At 47.1% G+C, this 6,000-nt stretch overlaps 1 long non-coding RNA gene across 3 annotated transcripts in view; it reads right to left on the bottom strand.

Annotated features, from left to right (window-relative positions):
• Nucleotides 1–237: 237 nt before the first annotated feature.
• Nucleotides 238–6,000, bottom strand: part of LOC309642095 — a 38,367-nt gene continuing 32,604 nt past the window's right edge. For all 3 annotated transcript variants that reach the window (XR_014252970.1, XR_014252971.1, XR_014252972.1), the window contains exons 3-4: nt 2,150–2,220; nt 238–1,631 (exon numbers count right to left, since the gene is read on the bottom strand). This is a non-coding gene — a long non-coding RNA (uncharacterized lncRNA). The remainder of the gene's footprint in view (nt 1,632–2,149; nt 2,221–6,000) is intronic.

Genomic DNA, 6,000 nt, shown 5'->3' with positions numbered 1-6,000 from the left:
TAAACAAATACAACTTTCATATCGCCAAGGTTTGTTTCAGAAAGCACCAGTGTGTTGAAATGTGACCCTCACCCTCCACCTTCTTGGTTTTTCTCCCCTGTTTCTGGCTCCTAGACTTGTTCTGTACTCTTTATTTCAGCCTTTTACAGTGAAAGTTGAATGTGCTGAATCATGAAATCTTACTGGAAGGAAAAAGTTATTTTTGGCCATTTATTTAGTAAAAAGCACTCTAGAGAATGCAACCCAGAAATGTACTTTATTATGCTAGCTTAATGTAAGAAAAGAACTAAATAACGAATATTTCCCCCTTGTCATCTTCACTTGGGAATCATTTTTAATGTGAGCCAGCATGAAACTATTTAAGCAGTATGCAATATTTTAGGACATAAAATTACCCATGTTTTTAAAAGCAGCTCACATGCATTGGATGTTATTTGCCAGCACCCCAAGATAGGCACATGCACAGAAAAGTCGGAGGACATGTTCTGGTCACACTGCCAGGAGGCTGCAACTCCAGCCCCAGCGCTGGACTCCAGAGCTCTGGTCCTTACAAGGTGCAGCCACGTGTGCCTTCAGAGGCAAAGGGGAAAGGGGGGGGGGTCCAAAGTCTTGAAGTCACTTTGCATGCATGGAGCCTTGAAACTGCCTCTGCTCAGTTTGGCCAGGTTGGCTGTGGAATGACTGACTGGGGGGGCTGACGGGGGGCCTGAAGGGAGGGGTTCCATCATCTAATGATGGCTTGGTGACCCTTTGTTGTCCAACCTTCCTTCTTGCTGTTTAACCCCAAGTTCCCACACCACCCCCTGCAGTCTTGTCTGCTCCCCTGTCCCCCAAAGGCTGCTGTCGCCAGGGCTCCTTCTCCAAATGTGCCCATGAGCCTGTGCCGCCCTGCAGGTGCCTGCCCACTGCTCTGTCGCACCTCTCTCTTCCTGATCCGCAGCTCGACTAAGGAGCCTGGGCCCACCCTTGGTAGGTCCTCAAGGGAGATGTATATGTGCATATATATATATATATATATATATATATATATATATGTACATATATAGGAATATATATATACACGAATGAGGAATGGATGGAGAACATTTAGCCACGTAGGTAGTGATTCAGGGGTCAGGGGCCCGGGAGAGGAATGGAGTAGGTCTGGTGGGTGCGTGAGGGAAATGACATGATCTGATGGGGTGCTTGGAGCAAACCCATCATTTTTATGGGAGAGAAACTCAGAGAGCGCGGCCGTTGACAGGAGGCCCCCCATGGCCTCAGTTTTACACACCAGCATCGGCACAGAGGTATCCTTAAGTAGAAGCCATTGACTTTCTCTGTGCCTCGCTTACTGGATACAGGGACTGCTGCCCCTCCACTGCCCTCCCTTCCCCCCACCCCCGAACATTCACGTAGGCTGGGCTCAGCTGTGTGTGAGGTGTAGTGAGGAGGCCCTGCCCGCATGCAGCGGGAGATGTAGTGTCACAGCCATACAGGCGAAAGTAACAGGAAGCAGCTTGGTGATGTTTGCATTGGGAAAGGCTTCCACAGATCTCACGGGTTAAAACCAGTTCTCTCAGCCACATAACAATCAGTGTCCATTTCATCTGTCATGGTCCACATCTGTGTGCTGTCATTGGCCACTGTACCTGGAAACATAAATTCACAAACATCAGTATTCAAACCTGTTTCAATATTTACTTTAATCTTTTCACCTGTAACAAGCACTGTGCCTAGTGGCCACTACTAACCAGCTAACATTGCGAGTGTGAGGATTGCAAGGTGGGGACTTAACTGCCCCCAAATAGCACAGGCTAGTCCAAGGTGCTGGAGGCGCAGGGGCCCCGTCACGGAAACTTGGCCGAGGTGAAACTCGGCCACTGAACCCAGAAGTCAGAAGTTGATCGTGGGCATTTTCAGAGCACAAATAGTTTCAGGGATTGTTTGTTTTATTTGCAGGTCTCTCATTCTGGTGTGAAACGTGTCTCTACATGGATTTCTCCTACAAGAAACTCCTGGAGTCAGGACTGTCCCCGTCATCTGGTTTATTAGTTCTTAGCACAGAGCTGGCCCAACAAGGGGGCTCAGCAAATACTTCCTGAGTTAATACAGATGTGATTCTGTTTTAGAGACTCTGTATCATGGGGAGATTCAAACACACCCACACCTTGATAGAATGGAAGATGGAAACCGCTGTCCTGCTCAGAACATTGTTGTTCGTCCGTCTCTCTTCCCGTCCTGCAGGGGAAAAAAATATGTTAATTAAAACAGCACTTGACTTGGTCAAATATGCCATGATGCTTGGGGACACCTTTGCTCTTGCCTCCCACTGGGCGAGAGTAACAAAGAAAACAACCCACTGTCCACGTCGGACAGCCAGGAAAAGGGCCCCTTGTGGGACGCGGGGGCGGGGGAAGTGAGGACCCTCAGGGTCGAGTCCCGCCTGGGAAGCAGTGAACGACCACCCACAGGGCTATAAGCCAGGCCAGGGATGACGGGAACCGGCTTCCCAATGCCCTTCCTGCCTGGGATGTTGGTTTCACATTGAGACCCACTCCTCCAAATTGTGGAGATGGACTTTGGGCTCTCGGGGCAGAAGACTTGCCCAAGGGACTTGTGAACGGAGGCAATCAGATGCCCCTTCCCAAGACATCTGTGCCCCTGCCTGGCCCTCCACTGTCGGAGTCTAAAGGAACACGATGGACGCTTCTGTCTTAAAATCATTCCTGGGGAAATCCCCGGGGGGGAAGCCCTCTGGCCAGGAGGTGAAGTTTTCAGTGAAAGGTGTGGAGACGGCAGAGGGTTCCCTCATCAGCTGTCCCGACCCCACAAGCTCTGGGGCCACCGGAAATGCAGCTGTGGGGTGAGAGGTCACACTCAGGGATGGAAAGTTGGAGCAAGAAAGTGGCAGCTGCCCTCCCAGGGACTGAGCAAGTCTGAATCACAGAATCCCGTCAAGCCCACAGAAGAGTGCCCTTTTGCCTTGTGGTGGAACAAAGGAATAGTGTACAAGTGCGAGGGCACCTGCCAGGTAGCTTGGGGCTGGCAGGGTGTTTCGGCTGGCCTTGGCCATGGGAGGTGGTAATTATAGTTTACAAGATATTGAGTAGAGTTCCCTGTGCTGTACAGTAGGTCCTTGTTGCTTATCTATTTTATATATAGTAGTGTATATCTGTTAATCTCAAACTCCTAATTTATCCCTCCCCCACTTTCCCCTTTGGTAACCATAAGTTCATTTTCTATATCTGTGAATCTGTTTCTGTTTTGTAAATAAGTTCATTTGTGTCATTTTTTAGATTCCACACATAAGTGATATCATGTGATATTTGTCTTTATCTGTCTGACTTACTTCACTTGGTATGACAATCTCTAGGTGCATTCATGTTGCTGCAAATTGCATTATTTCACTCTTTTTTTATGGCTGAGTAATATTCCATAGTGTGTATATGTATGTATATACTATACATACATATACATACTAGTATGTGTGTGTATATATATATATATATATATATATATATATACACACACACACACACATACTACATCTTCTTTATCCACTCATCTGTTGATGGACATTTAGGTTGCTTCCATGTCTTGGCTATTGTAAATAGTGCTGCAATGAACATTGGGGTGCATGTATCTTTTCGAATTAGAGTTTTCATCTTTTCCAGGAGTGGGATTGCTGGGTCATATGGTAATTCTATTTTTAGTTTTTTAAGGAATGTCCATACTGTTCTCCATAGTGGCTGTGCCAATTTACATTCCCACCGGCAGTGTAAGAAGGTTCCCTTTTCTCCACACCCTCTCCAGCATTTACTAGAGAAGGCCTCTTAATAAAATCCAGGGTCTCCACTGTGCATATTCTAGGACAGGGCGACTGCCAAGGAGCAACATACAGGCAAGGAGACTCCGGAATGTGATCACAGCAGACATAAACCTGATAAAGAATATTTTCTATGCACACACTGTTTTGCCTGTCTACTAAGAGTTATCTCCTCAACCTGAAACAATGTATTTTCGTACCGCAAATTCTACTAAAGAGAAAACAAGCCGTTTTTAAAAATGTAAATCATAACAGTTCTTTGCATTTAACTTTCAGAAGAGATTCCTAATGAATTCTTTCCAACCCTGCGTTCTAATCTCTGATCCAGTGCTGACAGGTGTGAGATAATACAGAAGTCCGTTCCTCAGCCAGCTGGCCATGGCACAGCCCTGGTGCAGGGCCAGAATTCTAAAGACGTCCCTGAGATTTCTGTCCTCCAGTTGTTCAATCAAACCATAATCCAGGTATGGCCGGGAAGGAACTTTGCAGATGGAATTAAGGTTACCAATCAGCCAACTTTAAAATAGGGAGATTATCCTGGACTCTCTGGACATGAGCCCTTAAGAGCAGATGAGGAAGGGAGAAGAGTCAGTGAGATGTAGCAGGAAAGTGAGCCAGAGGAGAGGCCAGAGAGAGTCAAAGCATGAGAGGAACTGGGCCTGCCATTGTTGGAGGGGCCACACGGAAAGCACAAGGAGGACATAGGCAGCCGCTATGAACAAAGACTGGACCCAGCTGTCAGCCAGCAAGGAAATAGGACTTCAGTCCTACAACCACAGGAACCGAATTTAGCCAAAGATCAGAATCATCTTGGATGAGGACCCCAAGCTCCAGATGAGAACACAGCCAGGCTGACAGCTTGATTTCAGCCTTGCAAGACTCCCAGCAGAGGACCCAGTTGAGACCATCCAGGCAGCTGACCTACAGAACTATAAGACAGTAAATGGGTGCTGTTTTAAGCCACCAAATTTGTGGCAATTTGTTACCCCAACAACAGACAATGAAAACACCCACCTTTGAAGCCTGGAGGCAGATGCTCCTTGCTTACACTGTGTATCAGTCAGTTGTTGCCATGGTAATACTGCTAACAAACCTTCCCCAATGCACAGGCTTAAACAACAGCCATGCCCCTCACACATGCCCCTGCAGGTCAGCTGGCACAGCTGTGCTGATCTCGGCCTGGTGGGTTGTGTCCGGCCAACTGTGGCTTCACTACACGAGGCAAGAGCTGTGGACTCTCCCAGCAACTCTGCGGACAGGCTGGCTTTTTCCCTGGGGCCCCCTGGCTCCAGGGTGACCACAGGCTGGAGCAGACCTGTTCTGAGGAGTGGAAGCCAGGTGGGCATCTCCAGTGCCTCGGAAGAAGGCTAACCCAGCCTCTGAGCCATAGAGTGTGGAGAAGATGCACATCAGTCCCATTGGGAAGCTATAGGTGATGGGGAGGAGGGTCAGGAGAAAAGAGCACATGGCACTCACCTCCCATCTGTCCCTCTTGTTGGATGGAGACCGGCTCCAACAGGCCTGTGGGTCTACCTCCCACCCCCCAGCACCTAGAACAATGCTGTCAGCCTCCAACCATACACTTTCAATTTATCAGCCCCTGCTTAACATAAAAACCCCAAGCAGAGCCCAGATTGATCTGGGTTGGATCACATACATGATCATCCATAAACCAAGTACGGTGGCCCCGGGAGGATGGGGTCCTTTGATAGGCAAGCATCCATCCCGAAACTGCCTATTGAGGAGTGGTCCCATATGAAAGAATGCAGGGTGACAAAATGCATCCAACACAGCAACCATAGAAGCCAGAATGAAAATGGCAAAAATTATTTTTAAGTGTTGAAAGAAAAGAACTGTCCATACAGAATCCTATATTCAGAAAAAAATGTCCTTCAGGAATAAAAGGGAGATCAAGCCATTCTCAGATGAAAGACAACTAAGAGACTTTCTTGCTTGTATACCTACCCACAAAAAATGGCTAAAGGAAGTTCTTTAAACAGTAAAGAAACAATAAGAGAAAGAACTTTGGAACATACAAAGAGATAAACATAGAAACACAATAGTTAACTCAAAATGGAATTCTAAAAAAAGTGTTTAAGTCTCAGCAAACAAAAGTCCAAATCCAGACAGCTTCACAGGTGAATTCTACAAAACATTTAAAGAAGAGTTAACACCGATCCTTCTTAAACTAT

The sequence above is a fragment of the Balaenoptera physalus genome, assembly GCF_965194825.1.
Source record: "Balaenoptera physalus genome assembly, chromosome: 14".
NCBI classification, from domain to species: domain Eukaryota; kingdom Metazoa; phylum Chordata; class Mammalia; order Artiodactyla; family Balaenopteridae; genus Balaenoptera; species Balaenoptera physalus.
The sequence above is the reverse complement of the archived record's forward strand: the minus strand, read 5'-3'. Positions and strand labels throughout refer to the sequence as shown.